At 34.7% G+C, this 21,726-nt stretch overlaps 1 protein-coding gene across 1 annotated transcript in view; it reads left to right on the top strand.

Moving 5' to 3' along the window:
• ZSWIM2 (zinc finger SWIM-type containing 2) overlaps positions 1-21,726 on the top strand; it is a 121,050-nt gene that overhangs the window by 18,784 nt on the left and 80,540 nt on the right. Inside the window, exon 2 of the mRNA XM_045868388.3 lies at positions 15,490-15,669. The gene's annotated coding sequence lies outside the window, so the exon portion shown is untranslated. The remainder of the gene's footprint in view (positions 1-15,489; positions 15,670-21,726) is intronic.

The raw sequence follows: 21,726 nt of genomic DNA, 5'->3' as shown, positions 1-21,726 counted from the left end.
TTCAGTTTTGGAAGGTGATATGTTTCTAGGAATTCATCCATTTCTTCTATGTTGCCCAATTTTTAGGCATACAGTTTTTCATAATACTCTCTTACAATCTTTTGTATTTCTGTGGTGTTGATTGTTATTTCTCCTCCTATGTTTCTGATTTTATTTATTTGAGTACTCTCTCAATCTTGGTGAGTCTGGCTAAAGGTTTATCAGTTTTGTTGATCTTTTCAAAGAACCAGCTCCTGGTTTCATCAGTCTGTTCATTTGGGCTTTTTAAGTCTATATTTCCTTAATTTTTCTTTAATCTTTATTATTTCCTTCCTTCTACTGGCTTTGGGCTTTGTTCTTCTTTTCTTGCTCCATTGGGTGTGAGGTTAGGTTGTTTATTTGAGATCTTGCCTGCTTGTAGAAATAGGCCTTTAACACAATAAGCTTCTCTCTTTGATCAAATTTTGCTGCATCACAAAGATTTTGGACCATTATGTATTCATTTTCATTTGTTTCCATGTATTTTCTGATTTGCTCTTTGATTTCTTTTGTTGATCCATTCATTGCTTAGTAGCATTTTATTTAGCCTCCATGTACTCATGCCTTTTCCAGTTTTCTTGTAATTGATTTCTAGTTTCTTACCATTTTGGTAGAAAAGAAGAATGACATTAAGTCTTCTTAAATGTATTGAGATTTGTTTTGTGGCCTAATATGTGATCTATCCTGTAGAATGTTCCATGTGCTCTTGAAAAGAAGTGTATTCCACTATTTTTGGATGGACTATTCTGAATGTATCTGTTAGGTCCATCTGGTCTAATGTGTCATTCAAAGCCACTCTTTCCTGGTTGATTTTCTGTCTGGATGATCTATACATTGATGTAAGTGGAGTTTCAAAGGCCCCTGCTGTTATTGTATTACTGTCAATTTCTTCCTTTATGTCTGTTAATAGTTCCTTTATGTATTTAGATGTTCCCATGATGAGTGCATAGGTATTTACAATTGTTATATCCACTTGTTGCATTGTTCCCTTTATCATTATGTAGTGTCCTTCTTTGTCTCTTGTTACAGTCTTTGTTTTAAAGTCTGTTTTGTCCAATATAAGTATTGCTACCCTAGCTTTCTTTTCATTTCCATTTGCATGGTAAATGGTTGTTCATCTCTTCACTTTTAATATGCATGTGTCTTTAGGTTTGAAAATAGGTCTCTTATGGACAGCATATAGATGGGTCTTGTTTTTTTATCAATTCAGTCACCCTATGTCTTTTGATTGGAGCATTTAGTCCATTTTCATTTAAAATAATTATTAATATGTATGTTCTTAGTGCCATTTTGTTACTTTTTTTTGTTTATTTTTGTAGTTCTTCTCTGTTTCATTCTTCTTCTTCTGTCTTCCCTTGTGTTTTTTTTTTTTTAAAGATTTTATTTATTTATTTGAGAGAGAGAGAATGAGAAAGAGAGCACATGAGAGGGGGGAGGGTCTGAGGGAGAAGCAGACTCCCTGCCAAGCAGGGAGCCCGATGCGGGACTCAATCCCGGGACTCCAGGATCATGACCTGAGCCGAAGGCAGTCGCTTAACCAACTGAGCCACCCAGGCGCCCCTCCCTTGTGGTTTGATGGCTTTCTTTAGTTGTACATTTAGATACTCTTTATTTTGTGTGTATCTATTGTAGGTTTTTGATTTGTGATTACTGGTAGGTTTGTATACAACATCTTATGAGTATAGCAGTCTATGTTAAGTTGAGATTCACTTGAGTTTCAGCCTTTCTTAAAACATTAAATTTTTACTCCTCTGTACATTTTATGTATATGATGTCATTATTCACATCCTTGTATTTTGTGAATCCCTTGACTGATTTTTATAAATATAATTGATTTTACTGCTTTTGTGCTTTAACTTCCATAAGTGATTAATCTATTTCCTTTATCATGTTTGCATTTACCTGTGAAATTTTTCCCTTTCATAATTTTCCTACTCCTGATTATGGCCTTTTCTTTCCACCTAAAGAATTCTTGTTAATGTTTCTTGTAAGACTGGTTTAGTAGTGATGAACTCCTTTACCTTTTGTTTGTCTGGGAAACTATATCTCCTTCTATTCTGAATGATAACCTTACAGAATGGAGTATTCTCAGTTGCAGGGTTTTTGGTTTTTTTTTCTTTTCAGTACTTTGAATATATCATGCCACTCCCTTCTGGCCAGCAAAGTTTCTGCTGAAAGATTAGCTGATAGCTTTATGGGGTTTCCACTGTATATAACTGTTTTCTCTTGCTGCTTTTAAAATTTCTCTTTATCACTACTTTTTGTCATTTTATTTATTACGTGTATTGGTGTGGACCTCATTGGGTTAATTTTGTTGGGGACTTTCTGGATCTGGATGTCTGTTTCCTTCCCCAAATTAGGGACATTTTCAACTATTACTTTTTCAAATAAATTTTCTGCCCCCTCCTTTCTATCTTCTTCTAAGATCCCTATAATGCAATGTTATTACACTTGTAATGTCACCAAGTTCCCTTAACCTATTCTCATCTTTTACTATTCTTTTTTTCTTTTTGCCATTTGGCTTAGTTGCTTTCCATTACCCTGTCTTCCAAGTTGCCTTCCTGATCCATTTTTCCACCTCCTCTAATCTGGGATTGATTCCCTCTAGTGTTTTCATTTTTTTTTGTTTGTTTGTTTTTTGGGTTTTTTTTTTTTTTTCAGTTATTGAGTTCTTCATCTCTGACTGATTGTTTTTTCATATTTTCCATCTCTTTTAAAGGTCCCTTTGAGATTTCCCACTCTTTTCTCAAGTCCAGTGAATATCTTTATGACCACTACTTTGAATTCTTTATCAAGTATAACACTTATCTCCACTTTATTTAGCTCTTTTGTTGTGGTTTTATCCTGTTCTTTCATTTGGAATATATTCCTCTGTTTCCTTATTTTGTCTAACTTTCTGTGTTTGTTTCTACATATTAGAAAAGTCAGCTGTATCTCCTGATCTTGAAAGTAGTAGCGTTGTGAAGAAGAGGTCCTGTAATGCCCTGCAGCACAATGCCCCTAGTTCATCAAAACCAGGTGCTTCAGAAGTATCTCCTATATGGGTTGCATGAACCCTACTGTTATGGCTAAGCCACATTTGCCTTCAATCCAGTCAGCTGCAATGGCCCACTTTGCCTGTTGTGGGCACACCAGGCATAATTTGGTTTCTGTGCTGCTGGATTGAAGGGACCACCACAGGCTTGTAGTTGAGTGGGGCTGCCAGTCAGAGCTGGTGCCTGTGCCCCACCTGTTCTTTGGGGCTACAGTCACACTGATCAGCAAGGCACTCTCTACACTACTAGCTATAAGGTTCAGGTGCTGGGACTGTAGGCACATTAGTATGTGTGTGGTTAACTTCCCCTCTTTCCAGGGCAAGAGTTACTTTGGAGTGGCATCAGTTCCTGCTGAGGTTGCTTACAGAATGTGTCAGGGCAGAAACCTCTTTGGAAGGACACCTGCTGAGTGGGGCAGATTGGATGAGGCAGACTCACAGGAGAACATGGTGCTAGCAAGTTAGGTGGGGATTGTTCTTGCTGGTTCCCTCAAGTGTCCTGCTATCTAGGCAGGAGGGGTGAAGAGAAATGGCAACCACCAGCACTTGTGTTCTGGTGAAGTCCTCTAAAGATCCCTTCCCCTTCCGTGCATGTTCTGAGATTAGTAAATAAATCTCCTTTACATATACCCAAGTGCTTTTCAAATTGCTGTTTCTATGCTATATCTTAGCTGGGTTATTTGTCATGTGGCTCTTTAAGTGTGGAGATTCAGTTTCTTATCCCTCCTGGTGCTCCCAGAGCTAAATCAGCTATAAAGCACCTGGAATTAAGCCCCACTGATTGTAAAAACTAAAAAAATTAAGCCCCACTGGTTTTTAAAACCAAAGGTTAGGGTTTATCATATTCCCATTGCAGGCCACCTGTGCCTAGGGGGCTTGGTGTGTCACTTCTCTATGTTTGTGGTATCATTCCCAACTGTGGTTAGTCTTGCTGGGGGTTTGGCTCCTGATTTTGTCTCTACACTTCCTACCCTTTTAGATGTGGCCTTCTCTCTATAATTAACTGTGGAAAGTCTGTCCTGCAGTCTTCAGGTCATTTTCAGAGTTAGTTGCACTGATGTGGTTGCTACTTCAGTGTGTCTGTGGGTCAAGGTAAGCTCAGGATCCTCCTACTTTGCCAGCTTTCCCAGGATTCCAAAACAAGAAAGAAGGTTTCAGAGAAAAATAGGCAGAAATAAAATAAGTCCAAGTGGACATGAAAAAATAACCAAATAGAAAAAAATGGGTATTAGAAATGAAGTCACTGTAAAAGTTCCAAGTGCAGAATAAACTCTAGATTGGACTCAAAGAGAGCATCAGTAGATTGTAAGATAATTACAAAGTCTTGCCATTGGTCATGTTATCTAACTTTGCTGCTATTTAAACCACTGCTTCTATTTCAGCTGCTTTACTCAAATTTGCTATTATTTAGTCCAAGACAAAGCAAATCTAGCCAATCTATTTACATACAATTCTTCATATGAAAACCGAATAGCATTATATATGAAGAAATCTATTTCAATAAATTAAATATGCCATCTTCCTGTTTACCCTGAACTTATCCCCAATAAGCAATTATGCTGACTTATAACCAAATCATGAAATAAAAATAAGAGGGGAATTGATTTGAAGAAGAGAATTTGACATAAAATAAAAAGGGAATTTATTTTATGAAGATATGCAATCTCCTTGGTTCCTGTACTGAATTATTGGTATGTTAAAGATAGTAACCACCCAATAGATTTTTAGGCCAGTGAAAATACTTTGTGATATTATAAAGATGAATATATGTCATTATACTTTTTTCCAAATACATAGAATGTACAACACCAAGAGTGAATCCTAAGGTAAAATATGAAGCGTGAATGTAGGTTCATCCCTGGTTAAAAAAAAAAAAAAAAAGCACCATTCCAGTGAGTGATGTTGATAATGAGTAGGCTGTGTATGTGTGGGGGCAGGAGATATATTTGAAATCTCTGTACCTTCCTTTCCATTTTGTTGTAAACTTAAGACATCTCTAAAAAAATTGTCTTTAAAAAAAAAGAAATGAAGACTGTAAAAAATAAAGTCATTTAATATGGCTGGAAATGCTTACTGTTTTGTTTAAATCAGTAAAACGTTTTCTGTATTTTGAATGTGACTCAACCTGGAAAATGTTTAAATGTAATGGCTTGTCTCAAGTTCATTTATGAACAGGGAAATTCATCACATTGTGTTACACGTCTGAACAGTAGAAAAAGAATAGACAGAAACCATGTGTTATTTTTTGTGTCCCATAATCCCTAACACTGACACAAAATAAAATCTGTTGATTGACCAAGCAAACAATTTACCTAGGAATTTCTTCCACATTATGTCAGGTTTGGTTTGTACCTACAGTGGCCTTTTGCAGGATCTATTCCTACTACTTGGTAACTCACATCACAGTAAAAATCTGACATAACTACATGGCATACAAAACCTTTTGACCTGGCACTAGCTGGCCTGTCTGACTCTATCTCCCACCACTTCCCATACTCCATATCCTTCCCCAGAACACACTCCACTCTCCAACAATTGTAAACAATATTCTCCAACATGCCAACCTCCCTTCACATTCCTCACTTTCACACATGTTCTTCCATCTGCTAGAATCTTTTCATCATTTGCTCCCCCTGACAATTCCCTATTCATCCTTCAAATCCCACTGAAATTCTGTGACTTCCCATGGTGCACTACACAGTATGGGCTGCTGTTTCTCCTTTGCTCCCCCTGAATACTGAATGCAGTCCCCCATTGCATAAATCACTGTACTGAATTACAATAATTTCATGATCATTGACTCTCCCACTAAACCCTAAGATCCTAGAAGGCAGGAGGTTTACTTTTGTTTCTTTGTGTTCCCAAGACCCAGCTGAGTGCTTTGCCCATTGTGGGCACACAAAAATGTCTATTGCAACTTCGGTAAAAAAAAAAAAAAAAAAAAAAAAAAAGTTAGCTCTTAATGGGAAAAAGTGAGTCTTGTCTATTCTTTAACCTTGCTGCATCTCTTAATTTTGTACTTCAAGGTGCTCTGAAAACTTTGCCAGTATTCTTGAATATCATGCCTAGGGGTCACCTACACGGTCTGTGAAGTCCAAGAGCTCATATTTCCTATTCTAATGCCAACCTTTATAAGATATGTAATCTGAAGTAGGTGTCTAAACTATTTAGTCAGTGGAATAGGGAGAATAATAATAGGCAATACTTATTGAGCATTTACTATGTTTTAAGCATTGTTCATACAACAATTCATTTAATCCTCCCAAAAATTCTGTGGGGTATCATTTACCCTTATTTACAGGTAAGGAAACTAAAGCACAGAAATGTTAGGTAACTTGATCAAGGTCACAGAGCTCATAAGTGGTAGAGTCAGAATTCAAACTCAAGCAGCCTGGCTCCCAAGCCCATCACTTAATTATGACCCTCAACTGCCTCTACCATAATGTTGCCATATGTGAGGATTAAAGGATAGAATGCAGGTACATTGCTTAGCACATAGTTAAACTCCTGCAGATGGTAGTTATACTTATGGTCATAATAACAATTCACCTTTGCTTCTTAGCTCCAATTACCAGGTATTGATAATTCTGCATTTTTATTTAATGATAAAAATGATGAATTAGAAATTGCTTATTATAAAGTTGGCTTTAAAAGGCTTAATATTCACACATGCACAGCATTAGAACCATGTTCAATTAGTATAGCTCAATTAAATCTTAATAATTTAAATAAAAAAGCATAAGTCAAAGCATGATTGGTTCTGTGTTAGACTTTTTTTCTATTCCATAAGGTAACAAGATAAAAAAGTAGTTTCTCATAGTATCTATAGCAATTTAAATTTGACTTTTAGAAGTATTTCAACTGACTGGCCGTGTTGAAACTGTAACTTCCTCTCTAAAATTATTATTATAAAGTTTTTCCAGAGTTGATTTCAATGATGGGTCAGAATTAGAAGGTTCATGTTATTCAAGGTTAGAGGTGAGATAATTATCTAGGATGGCGCATTAAAAAAACAAGTGTGGCTGGAAGTGCAGCAGGAGAGGGAACACTCTTGAGCTACATTACCAAAGTCCTTAGAGAAATCAAGCAATCCAATAGCCTCATCTAATATAATTGCAGCACTGGAGGCTCTGCCCAGAAGAGTTTTATTCCCACACTTACAGGGTGTGCCCTCTTGGAACAGAATATATGAAAGCAAATGGTAGAAACAGAACCAGGAATCCCTTTCACAAAAACTTTTATGGTAGGAAGGAAGATATGAAAGATAGAAGTGTTACTACAATCTCAAATTTAAACTCCTGACTGTATTAAGTAACTGCAACCGAATTATCAGTACTATTTCAGAGATTAAAAGCAAAACATTTCAAAATATTTTATGTAATAGAAGATACATCGAGTAATTAGTTATTTTGTGAGCAATGTATAAATAAATTCTCATATGAAAACTAATTGATTGTAGATAAAAAGAATAAGCTACTAGAAGAGCTGTATAAAGGTTTTGAGTTTTTATAGACTAAAGGCATTAAAAACGGGATTGAACTTTTAAACAATTCGATGTGATTTATCCAAACCTTACAGCCAACATTTATTGAGCATTTACAAATGTCAGGTTGGGTATATAGTTTAAATAAAAATTATATAAAGCAAGTGGAGACATGCAGTTTCTAAAATAACAACACAGGGCATTTTTATTGGAAAAGACAGTGAAGCAAAAGCCACTTAGATTCTGATCCCAGCTATGTCACTTAAAAGTCTACGCCCCAGGGTGCCTGGGTGGCTCAGTTGGTTAAACATCTGATGTGGGCTCAGGTCATGATCTTGGGTCCTGGGATCAAGCTCTGTGTCAGGCTCCCCATTGAGCGGGGAGTCTGCTTGAGATTCTCTCCCTGATAATGTTTGAAATGTCTGTATACATACATACTTACAAATACACAACAGTGATAGGCATAGAAATCACAGACCTCATTGGGTGTTTTCATATGTATATAAAAGAATATATGATTTTTCTAGTAAACCTAAATTTAATATGAATTTCTTTCATAAGTAATCACCAAACATACTATTAGTAAGGCAATTTTACTATATATTTAATAGAAATATTTTTTGCAATAGAAAATTAAAGAGCATAAGTACATTTTGGTATTTTTTTCAACATGCCGACTAAGAGGAAGATTAAGGGAACATTGCATTGTTTAACCAACTGAATTCATTTATCTAGTGCTTTTCACAAGTATTTTTGAGCACATGTTAAATACAAGGCATTGGAGTAGATACTGGAAATAGGACAAATACAAAGATTATTTTTTAAAATGATTTCTGTTATCAAAAATGTTTAGAGGGGCACCTGGGTGGCTTAGTCACTTAAGCATCCAACTCTTGATTTTGGTTCAGGTCATGACCTCAGGGTCATGAGATCGAGCCCCGCACGGGACTCTGAGCTCAGCGGAGTCTGCCTGTCCCTCTCCCTCTGCTCCTCCTCCCGTTTGCTCAGCTTTCTCTCTCTCTCTCTCTCAAATAAATAAATAAATAAAATATTTTTAAAATAAAAAAATAAATAATAAAAATGTTTAGAATTTATAAGGATATTGTTTGTGGTCTGATCATATGAAGAACTAAATAGAGAGTAAGGAGTTTCAAATTTATTTTGTAACAAATTTTAAGTCACAAAGTATTTGTGAGCTTTAATCCAATGAACATATAGAAGCAATATAGAGAATAGTTTGTAGGGGACAAGACCAGCCAGGAAATACTGCACTAGTTTAAAAATAAAGCAATGAGGTCCTTTGGCCATGGAATTAAATGTTAATCATGGGAAGACTATGACCCGTAAAACCTTTTTTATCATTGTATGTTTTTGAATAAGAACAAAAATCTTTTGATTTCTTATTGTAGGCTTTTTCCCTGGTAGGATTTTTTGCACCTACAATACTTTGACTTTACTTGTATCATAAACTTACTGGGTTGTATATTAATTATGTATTTATGTGCATATCTCCGTAACTAAATTACAACTCCTTTGAGAGCATGAACTGTGTCAAAATAATTTTTTATTAAGTTTTTAATTTTAATTCCAGTATAGTTAACATAAAGTGTTATATTAGTTTCAGGTGTACAATATAGTGATTCAGCAATTCTATACATTACTCAATGCTCATCATGGTAAGTGTGCTCTTTAATCCCCTTAACCTATTTCACCCATCCCCCCATCTACCTCCCCTCTGATAATCATCAGTTTGTTCTCTATAGTTAATGGTCCATTTCTTGGTTTGTCTTTTCTCTTTTTATTTCCTTTGCTCATTTGTTTTATTTCTTAAATTCAACATATGAGTGAAATCATATGGTATTTGTCTTTCTCTGACTTGCTTCGCTTAGCATAATACTCTCCAGCTCCATCCATGTCATTGCAAATGGCAAGATTTCATTCTTTTTATTGCTAAGTAATATTCCATAGTATATATATGTACCACATCTTCTTATTCATCTATTAATGGACACTTGGGCTACTCCCATAATTTGGCTATTGTAAACAATGCTGCAATAAACATAGGGATGCATGTATCCCTTTGAATAACTGTTTTTGATACCCAGTAATGTGATTACTGAATCATAGGGTAGTTCTGTTTTTGTCAAAATCATTTTTGAATCCCAGTGCTTAACATGTGACTACAAGAAAGTAGTAACTCATTGTAAAAATGTTGTTGAGGCTATTATCTTTTTATTTATTTATGACCTAAGCCTAAATCAAGAGTTGGACGCTTAATTTGTTGATTGAGCCACTCAGGAACCCCAAGGCTATTATTTTCTAAATTACACAGTGTTGTCCCTACAAGAACCCAAAGAAGAAATACCGTTTGCTCTCACTATCATAAATAGCTGGGCTTTTCTGAGAAATTGATTTTTTTTTAAGATTTTATTTATTTATTTGACAGAGAGAGAGAGACAGCGAGAGAGGGAACACAAGCAGGGGGAGTGAAAGAGGGAGAAGCAGGCTTCCCGCGGAGCAGGGAGCCCAATGTGGGGCTCGGTCCCAGGACCCTGGGATCACGACTGAGCCGAAGGCAGATACTTAACGACTGAGCCACCCAGGCACTCCGAGAAATTGATTATTTTTATCTTACAAGGAATAAAATTTCTGTCTATGTTTCTTTCTTTCCCATTAGCTGTTAGAAAATAAAAAACCAATTTATACTTTCCAATAACAAGTGCATAGAATGTCAGGGCACTTATTTTGTATAAAATACTCAGTTCCTCTTTCTATCATATATTTGCTTCATTATTTTTACTTTCTTCATCTCTTCTACTAGTTTCAAACCATTCTCTCTTCCTCAATTATTTACATTTATGTAAATCACCTTAAAGTGACTTTAAAACAAACTGGATTAAAATGATTAAGCAAATAGCAGATATTAAACGGATATCTTTTTAATAATTAAAGAATGGAATACAATGTTGACTTTAAAATTAAATTGACTTTACATGTATACTTTTTAAAATTCTCTTGCTTTACATTAGGTAAATTCTTAGGTATTCTTTAACTTTCTATCATCAATACAAGCTCAATAACAAAAGTTATAGACATAACAAAGATGAAGTGGTAAAACTACTCTGTATAGGTATTCTGGTCTACATTTGTAACATAGTACATATAATGAAACTTTTTCCAGAAGATAATTTTAATTTAGCAATTCACTAAATAATGAGACTTTAGATGTGTGTTATTAAAGTATAGCTTGTATTTTCCCATGTAAAATAAGCATGATCTAACTGCTTTGTGGTTATGTTTTTAAAGTCATTTCTTTTGGACCTTACTTACAAATGACCCTTAGTATTCATACTTTCATAATTTTAAGCCATGTGAGAAAAAAAAAAAAACTGTGGGAAAACTTAGGAGTAGTGGGTGGAGTGGGGAAGCACTATGTTTCTTCAGGATTCCCAGAAGTTTGCGTGGAGTTAGTTAGCACTTGTAATAGCTAAGGCATTAAAAACAATAACAAGTAATTCTTTTGCAGTTCATAAAGTTTAAAGATGAAAAGTAGGCAGCAAAATTCTTCAGATGGATTTAAGTAGAAGTGACTTGTGGCCAAGCCCCGTATTTTTATTGAATAGGTTCCATGGGTATTTCAAAGAACATGTCTAGACCATTTAATATCTATATATTAATCCCAAAATTAAAAAAGATTAATGTATTAAGCTACATAATTTATTTCAGATTAGTACATATCTTGCTCCCCACATGTTATCCTTGTGAAAATTTCAAATTGAGGAAAAAATCCATAGCTTATATTAAGGCTGAAAAAAATACGTTGTAGCATCAGTTTATCATAATGTCTGGCTTGTATTCATGAAGCAAAGCATATATACACAACCCTGACTCAATATTAAGTTTGGGGAGTTCTTTCCTTAAATAGCTAGCAGATACTTGGGTACTTTTATATCAAAGTGGTAAGAAGCAATCTTCAGAGGAAATTATATTCATTCTATCAAAGAATATAAGATAAGCAGCCTTGTGATCTTTGGGAGACCTCAACTCTGAAGAGAAAATTGTACAAATTTTTATTTCTTAAGAGCATTTTCAAAGGTCAGCAGTGTTGCACTTTCAACAGAAGTTATCTTAAACTTTTACTCTAAAAACTACTGAATAATCTGTGGAATATCAAGGTACTTTAAATGACCGAGTGCACTTCAGCACATAGCTTTTTAAAGGAAATGATAAAATCAGAAAAGAAAACAGCAAATTGTCATAGGTTACAGATATTCTAGGAAAGGAATTTCAGATTTTCCTCTAAAAGACCTACTTTTGCCACATATTTCATCATTGTGTTGCATCATTGTCAATAAAACATAGCTTTGTTTACAATCACTTCAGTGTTGAAAACATGATGGCTGACTCAGACATATTAGTCAAATAGTATTAAAAAAAATTACATTCCGACCTTTTCAGACTTTTTGAAAATGATCCTTTATTAGACATATTCTAATATTTTTATGAATTTAGCTTTTATTACTTAAATACAATGTATCAGTTCAAAATTAAGAGCTGATAAAATTCCTAGACCAACTAGGGAAAAGAGAAATCATTTTATCCTTAAGACTCAAGGGGATTCTTTTCATACAACTTATCTTGAAAAAAGTTTGAAAATATGTAATTTTTAGCAGTGTTCTTACTCCCTCTTGTGACCAGTAAATGAAATGTAAATGCTGCAAACAAGTTTCAACAGAGCTTTTAATCCCCCAAACCTAGCTAGATTATAAATATTCATTAAAATTCATTTAATATAAAATACATTACATATCTAAAGAGAATTCATTGAAAGCAAAATTCATCATGACTTAATAGCAATATCAAAAATTTACTTTTTTGGGGTGCCTGGGTGGCTCATTCAGTTAAGCGGCTGCCTTCAGCTCAGGTCATGATCCCAGGGTCCTGGATAGAGTCCTGCACGGGGCTCCTTGCTCAGCGGGGAACCTGCTTTTCTCTCTCTGCCTGTCACTCCCAACCCCCCGCTTATGTGCTCTTCTCTCTCACAAATAAATAAAATCTTTTTTAAAAATTTATTTTTTTGTGTTTTATCTTTTATATTTTATTTCAAGATGCATATTTTTAAATGTCTAAATTTCTTGATAAATAAAACTAAATTAGAGTATACGATATAAGGTAGGCAACAAAGTTCTCTAGAAGGATTTAACTAGAAATTACTCATAGCCAAGGCGCACATTTTTATTGAATAGTTTCCACACATATTTCTACTTTGATATGGCAAAGAGAGGTGGCAGGAGTAAAGGATTCTTGTTTCAAAAACATCAAAGGGCTCCAGACTCACAGAAATGCTTCAGTATGCAGAGACCTGGAGCCTCAACATAACTGTTACACTACTTAAAACTGCCCTAATTAAAATAAAAAGAAGTAACCGGTCTCCCTGCTCAGCAAGAAGCCTGCTTCTCCCTCTCCCACTCCCCCTGCTTGTGTTCCCTCTCTCACTGTCTCTCTTTCTCTCTCTGTCAAATAAATAAATAAATAAATAAATAAATAAATAAATAAATAAATAAATAAATAAATAAAATCTTTAAAGAATAAAAATAAAAAAAATAAAAAGAAGTTGAAGCTCATCTTAGATGTACTCTTCCCTGTTCAACGGCACTGCTCCTGCCTCAGTATTAAGCCTTTATTTCTCTCTTTTCTAAGTGTCTGAAGTTTTCTAGGGGCCTAGAATGAACTTGTATGCTTAAACTTCCCCTTAGTCAATGTCCTGTATTCCATACTTATCACCCCATCCCTTACACATGTCAAAAGTTCATATAACACCTTATCCATTCCTTTCATGACTGATTTTTACTATTCTATTACCTTAGAGATGAATACATACACAAGCACACGTTAGTTGAAACTAAATGTAAATGTTTGCCTCTCACATCCTATATTTGCGTTTAACAGGGGATTCCTGGAGACATGATCCTTTACCCCAAAATAATATAGTATTTTAGACACCATTGTAAAGGAAGTAAAAGTATTGAGTACCTACTTTAGCAGGTACTATATTTGACATTTTATATACATTATTTCACTTAACCTTCATGATATCCCCATGATGCAAATTTAATTATCTTCAATTTATAAATGAAAAAACTAAGACTTAAGAAGTAACTCACCCAAGGTTACATTGTTAATAGTGGATCCAAATTTCACACCAGGTTTGTCTAGCTCCAAAGTCTGTGTCACTTACCTGTAGCAAATAATGACATATTTTTGGTCCCAAAGATTTTTCAGGTGATTTTCAGACCTTAAATAAAGGTTTTGTCTTCTCCATCATTTAGTGATCTTCTGGTGAGTTGTGAATCATGCTCAGCGCATCAAATATGGAAAAAGTTCTCAAAACTAAACATATGAATATGAGATCACTAAACTCATTTTCACTCAAGTCCCAAGATTTTAATTATTATTTATAGTCCTTTATTGAGTATTCTATTGCATTATGAAATTCCGTGGAGTCCTAGTTCAATTTTATTATACATCATTAAAAGCATTTGAACATTCACTTAAATTTATCCACCAATGATTTATTGAAATATATTATGATTGAAACCCATTACATATTATATTATGTTATGTTATATTAAAACCAGCTATGCTAATGGTGAAGAGTCATGGACTCTGCCATTATAGTGTAGTGGGGGATACATATAAGGAATTGGGACTTTATCCAAAGGGCAACACTGATAAACTGATAAGAAAAGGAGAGACACAGTCTGCTAGGCATTGAGACATAATCACTCTAAAGAACTGCTGGGAAAGAGGTCAGAGTGGAGGGAGACCTGCTGGAGACTGTTTCAGCAATCAAGATGAGTAAGTTGCTTGATCTAGGGTAATAGCTCTAGCAATACTGAAAAATAGACCAAATTGTAAAATATGTAAGTCACAGAATTTTTGGTATATTTGATGTAAGGAGGGAGAAAAAAAGGAGGATTGAGAGGAATATTCATATTTCTGACAATTGAATGAAAATACCATTTGTGAGCTACAAAACAATAAAGACAAAAGTTTAGATAAAGGTAGGAAAAATGAGAACATTTGATATTTCAGGAGAAAGGAAGTTAGTTTGAATTCTTAAATTCTCAGTTTGTAGTTTGAGAAAAATGAAGCATATTTTGAATAAGTATTGTCGAGAATGGGAACATGAAATGACTAGCAAAATAAGGCAGGCTGGCCTGGCATCACTGAGAACCCAGGTGCAGCTGACAAGAAAGACAGTGCTGGTAACATCTTGACCTATGATGTGGTTTTCACCACCAGTACTCAACTGTCCCCCTGCTGAGGCATGGAGAGGACCATTGGGTTGGTGCAGGACTGATGCCATGCTAGGGAATGAAAGTATCAGTGGGGCAAGGAAGTGGGGGATGTGGATTGGAGACAGCTGAGGGGCCAATGTTACAAAAACAGGTGTAAGTAGAGTAACTGAATGGAAAAGTTAAAACTGTGGTTCTCAGGGCACCTGGGTGGCTCAGTCGGTTAAGCATCTGCCTTCAGCTCAGGTCATGATCCCAGGGTCCTGGGATCAATCCAGCCCCAAGTCAGGCTCCCTGCTCAGTGGAAAGCCTGCTTCTCCCTCTCCCTCTGCTGCTACCCCTGCTTGTGCTCTCTCTCTCTCTTTCTGTCAAATAAACAAATAAAATCTTTAAAAATAAAACTGGTTCTCAACCTTGGTGGCATATCGGTGTCACCTGGAGGCTTTAAGATCTACTGATTCTTGAATCACACCTCTAGAGAGGATAGAAATTCTGGTTTAATTAATCCAAGATAGGGCGTAGCCTGGGCATCAGGATTTCAAAAATTTCTCCAGGTAGCTCTGATTTGCAGCCAAAACTGAGAACTATTGGGCTATAAGGATTTAAGATTGAGGACTGGTTTTGTTTTGTTTTTGTTTTACTTTAACATGTGAAAGGGGAAGAAGTAATGAGTGATAAAAAGGTCCAGGATATGGCTGAGGGAATGGCTGCTTGAAGTGCTGTGGAAGGTTACTAATGATGTAGAAATCAACGACCTGAGCAGAGAGCCAGCTGGGTTATCCACATGGACACCGACATTACTCAAGGAGATGGCCAGACTTGGAGCGGTAAAGATTGTGAGTCAAATGCTTCATTTAAGTTATTTTTAGATTTACAAGTATATACCAGGTGTTGATGATTCGCATTATAAATTATATAACATTACTCCTGAAATGAACCTAAAAATTACTTTATATGTATTTATAAAATATTTACATGGTTTATATTTTATGCATTAAATAACTTAATCCATAACATGAAAACTGTGGTATTAATAAAATAAATTCAGATGACTTCATTGACCTTTCCAGGAGGGGAAAAAACAACTGTACATCAGTATATTATATCAGTTACCTATAAAACATAGTATATAGAAAATAGCTTTCAGTATAAGCAAATGTCCTTCTATGAGTATGAATTTTAACATGAATCAGTGTGCCTACCCTTTTTTTTTTTCAGTGCTTATATTCACTTGGTAAGAAACTATTCCTCTTTCCTGATGTTTACCTACCTCAAGTCACTTGTTAAGGTTAGCAGCGGGAAGGCAGATAATTCTAGCAATTTTACCTGGTTCTAAAATATATCCTAGTTCCCACTAGTTGGTCCAAAGGAGAAAGAAATATATATAACACTAGATATTATTTGACAGTGTTACGATAGTAACTTCTCATAGTTAAGTTAGAATGTAACTGAAGCTCTTTACAAAACCATCCTATTCAGCAAGAGTATCATAATGAGCTCCTTTAGGCATTTCAGTAATTCCTTTTGTTGTGATTCAAGACTGATTCATCTTACACCAATACATTTATGTAGTTGATGTAATTTTGGAATTTTATCTTTAAATTTTAAGTAATGTACCTTTTGAAAGTACAATAGGTATGTGATGTCTGCTTTGTTTTCTAAACTTCACATACTTGTTTTCTGACCTAACATGAAGGTTTTTTCCCCCTCTCTTCAGAATTTTTTGGCAGTTTTGTCAATTCTAATATATTTATATATTCACTGATAGCCTGCAGGCTTGACTGACTATAAGCATATTTCTGACAATTGCAGAATCTAATTTCCCAATTATGTTTTCACTGTAAAAATATAGTTGTTAAGAACTAAATCAATACAAATCTTCCTCTGCAATGGTCGAATGCAACTTTTGTTCTTATATTCACTATTAATTGCAATATCATTTAAAGAAGCTCAAAAAAGACTCAATTGTAACTGTAGTAAAAGTATTTTTAAAAATAAAATAAAACAATGTTAAATCATGAGGTGTATATCAGTAATACAAGAACCAGAAAGACAAATGCCAGCACGGACCGTCTAAGCTGTGTTGAGTAGAACTTATTTCTATTGTAGAAATGCTTCCAAATCCTCAGATCACACATGTCACTTACTCTGATTTCATGTGTACCAAGTTTATTTCTGGTTACTTTCTGGAAAAAAACACTCTGGCTAGAGAACAGGAGTGCTGGGTTATGTTGACTGTTATATTTCTTATTGTCAAATAACACACTGGCTTTCTGATTTATATATTTCAGTCTCTTGTGAGTTTAGTCAGTGTGAGTCATCCAACATATCTGACTAATTGTAAGGTATTGACAAGATTGAGTCTTTGAAACTCTTAAGCTGGACCAGACTGAAATCACCAATGTTGTAATTCTACTTTGTATGACTTTTTGGCCTCTTGAAATTTGACCAGCTGGCTTCCCCAACCTCAACATTTCCAAACCTCCATAATGGAGTTCTTTGTTCATAAAAAGAGTTTAGCTACAACAAAAATAATAGGCTCTCATTCTGTCAATCAGGGTATCTCAATGTGATCAATACATGAACATTATAATGGAACATTTACAACCAGACTTTCTCCTCCCATGATTCATTTACACAGGAAAAAATCAGAAGAAATTACCATAATTACAGATTGATTTTTTAATTGTAGCGATACGTTTACAATAAACAAATCCCATGCTTTCTAAAGATGAAAGCGTTTCAATCATGATGAAGAAAAAGGGGAGACGATGTAGTTTATTTGAATCAAAGTTTTTAAGATATTTTAATGGTGTTATCACATATATCCAGGAATGGACGAACTCTGCACTGTTCAACATCCTTCCTCCCATGGTTGGGAGGCAGAGGGACAGGGGAATCAACGCAAGGACCAAGAGGAGAATGAGAATCCAAGGGTACCTTATTAATATCAGAGCAAGCCATGGGATCACAAAATGCTGTGCTCTGCTGGGAAGATCAGGAATAAGACGGATGAGAAAGCACGGACAATCTACCTTTCCTTACCACGATCTTTATCCTCCATCTCCTCCACTCACACAAACCAACCTGAATATAAATTTGGGATCTTAACCACTTTCTGGATAGCTATATGGATAAAGAAAGTTGAGAAAAGGAGGAATTTTCCCTGGATGCAATCACTATATGATTTTATAAGTGGAAAACAAGAGAGAACAGAGTCTAGGCTAGTGCCTTTTAAGGTACAAGGACCCTCCCCACTTGATCATGGCCAAATAAAGTGTGAAAGTGAAGATTGGTCAAAAGGGCTGTGTGGCCAAGGGAGGATGTAGAGGCAGGGTTGACACAGAGTGAATAAGCTAAAAATTCCCTAAGCCTACAGTGTAAAGGGAAGAACTACAGACTTTGGAATCAGATAAACCTGAGCTAATTATCAGCTCATCCCTAATTAGCTTTATGGCTTCTATATGATCCCCAGTTTCTAATTTGTGAAATGTGGATAGTAATTTTTACTAGGGATACTAGGAAGATTAAGCAAATGACTAAAAATAGTTACTGGCACAGAGGAGGTGCTCAATAAATGATGGCTATCATTATTAAATATTATGGAAAATTTGTTTGTAGACCATACACACTTTGTTTAAAAGAGAGTTTATCTGGGGCGCCTTGGTGGCTCAGTCAGCTAAGCGTCTGCCTTCAGTTTGGGTCATGATCCCAGGACCCTGGTATAGAACCCTGCCTCAGGCTCCCTGCTCAGTGGGGAGTCTGCCTCTCCCTCTCCCTCTGCCTCTCCCTTTCCATCTGCCTCTCCCCCAGCTCAGGTGCTCTCTCGCATGCTCTTGCGCGTGCTCTCTCAAATAAAATCTTTAAAAAAAAGAATTTATCTAAAAGATAAAGAGGCAGATCCCTGTAATTTGTTATGTTACCAAGTGGTAATAAATTATTCAGCATTTTCATCTATACTAAAAAGAACTTTAAAATATTTCACTTAAGAATGATTTTATTTCTATGACTTACTATCAAAATTATCTAAACTAATAACCTAATTTCTAGTTATCTAAGGACTGAATTGCTCTCTCACATATATCCATTTCTATCAATATGAAGAGTTTCTAAGAACATTCATTTCAGATCAACCTAGACATACTAAATGTATGTTCAACATACATATGTTTAGATAAATATTCTTAGTCACTAGATAATTTATTTTCTTGTTAGGGAAATATATATCTAGCTTTTTTTCATTTTCTAAAAATTAATTTTATTCAACATATTCATCCCCTGGGATTTAGAGTCATGCCAAAGGTTGCATAGCATCAGAGTATTTCATCATGGAATTGTGAAATGAAAAATTGTTCTGCCAGAGGTTCTTGGTAGACAGTAAATGGTGAAATTCAAAACTCTCTTACAAATGTATGTCCTTAGCAGCTTGTTTTTAATACAGCACTACAAAAGGTTAATGTGATTAAACTTGAGTAAATGTTAATTCACCTTAAATTTTACCTAACTTCCATTCTTTTCTTTAAACTTATTTTATTGATATATAATTGACATATAACGTTATATAAGTTAAAGATATACAACATATTAATTTGATACATTTATGTACTGCAATATGATTACCACCATAGCATTAGCTAACACCTCTATCACATCACATCACATGAATATCATTTCCTTTTTGTGGTGAGAATAATTAAGATCTAGTCTCGCAACAACTTTAAAGTTTATAATATGTTGTTGTCTATAATCACTATATTTTTCATTAGATCTCTAGGACTTATTTACCTACTAGTTGAAAGTTTATACCCTTAAACAACATATCCCAATTTCCCCACTCCCAGCCCCTGGTAATCACCATTCTACTGTTTGTATGAGTTTGGCTTTTTAAAATTCCATGTTTAAATAATATCATAGAGTATTTGTCTTTCTCTGTCTGACTTATTTCACTTAGCATAATGTCCTGAAGGCCCATCCATGTTTTCACAAATACTTCTTTCTTGTGATTAAATAATATTCCATGGGATATATACACAACATCTTTGTCCATTCATTCAAGTGGAAGACACTGAGGTTGCTTCCATATCTTGGCTTTTGTAAAAAATGCTGCAATAAATATGGAAGTATGTATATCTCTCAAATATCCTATCTTTATTTCCTTTGGATATATACCCAAAACTGGCATTGCTGGATAATATAGTGGTTCTATTTTTAATTTTTTGAGGAACTTCCATTCTGTTTTCCATAGAGGCTACACCAGTTCACATTCACACCAATAGTTTACAAGTGTTTTTTCCATATCCTCACCAACACTTGTTAACTCTTGTCTTCTCCATAGTAGGTGCGAGATAATACCTCATTGTGTAAAAGGTGTGAGGTAATATCTCATTGTGATTTTGATTTGCATTTCCCTAATAATTAGAATGTTGAGTATCTTTTCATATACCTGTTGGCCATTTGGGTAAGTTATATGAGTTCTTTATATATTTTAGATATTAACTCCTTCTCCAAGATACAGTTTTCAAATATTTTCTCCCATTCCATAAGTTGTGTTTTTATTTTGATGAATGAATCTTTTTCTGTGTTTTTTTTTTTTAGTTTGATGTAATCTCATTTACTGATTTTTGTTTTTGTTACTTAACGCTTTTGGTGTCATTACCCAGACCAACATCAAGGAGCTTCTTCCATATGTTTTCTTCTAAGAGTTATTGTTAATATAGAGACTTTTTAGTGAGTGGTACAAAACAGGATCAATTTCATTTTTCTGCATGTAATTGTCCAGTTTTCCCAACACCATTTATTGAAGAGACCATCACTTCCCCATTGAATTTTCTTGGCTCCCTTATCAAATATTAGTGGTGGTTTATTTCTGGGTTCTCTATTCTTTTCCATTAGTCTATGTGTTTATTTTTATGCCTGTACCATCTGTTTTAATTACTGTAACTTTGTAGTATACTTTGAAATCAAGAAATGTGATGCCTCCAACATTGTTATTTTTACTCACGATTTCTTTGGCTATTCAGAGCATTTGGGGGTTATTTGCTCTATTTCTGTGAAAAAAATGCCATTGAAATTTTGATAGAGATTGTGTTGAATCTATAGATGGCTTTGGGTATCAGGAACATTTTCACAATATTAATTCTTCCAATCCATAAACATGGAATATCTTTCAATTTATTTGTATCTTCTTTAATTTCTTTCATCAAGGTCTTATAGTTTCATTGTACAAATCTTTCACTTCATTGGTTAAATTTATTCCTAATTATTTTTTTGTTTTTGTTTAAATGAGATATAACTGACATATGAAATTACATTAGTTTTAGATGGATGACTTAATGATTTAATATATGTATATGTTGCAGAATAATTACTACCATAAGTTAACATCCATCACCAAAAGTTTTTTTTTTCTTGTAATGAGAACATTAAGATTTACTTTGTTAGCAACTTTCAAATATACAATACAGTACTGTTAACTATAGTCACTATGTTTTACATTACATCCCAGGACTTATTAATTTTATTATTGGAAGGTTGCAACTTTTGACCACCTTCACCCATTATGCCTATCCCCGTGCCCTGCTTTTGGAAACCACCAATCTGTTCTCTGTATCTATGGCTCTATTTTTAATTACTTTTCCTTTAAAAATTTTTTTTAATTGAAGTATAGTTGATGCACAATGTTACATTAGTTTGGGGTATACAATATAGTACTTCCACAAGTCTATATTTTTATGCTTATGATCATCACAAGTATAGATACTGTCACCATACAACCTATTCCAATACCACTGACTATATTTCCTATGCTGTACCTTTTATCCCCATGACTTATTCTTCCATAAGTGGATGCCTGTATCTCCCACTCCCTTTCACCCATTTTTCCCATCTCCCCC

Source organism: Mirounga angustirostris, unplaced genomic scaffold (assembly GCF_029215605.1).
Source record: "Mirounga angustirostris isolate CCGP_5_RB_7025 unplaced genomic scaffold, mMirAng1.0.hap1 SCAF_3, whole genome shotgun sequence".
Lineage (NCBI taxonomy): Eukaryota > Metazoa > Chordata > Mammalia > Carnivora > Phocidae > Mirounga > Mirounga angustirostris.
The sequence above is the reverse complement of the archived record's forward strand: the minus strand, read 5'-3'. Positions and strand labels throughout refer to the sequence as shown.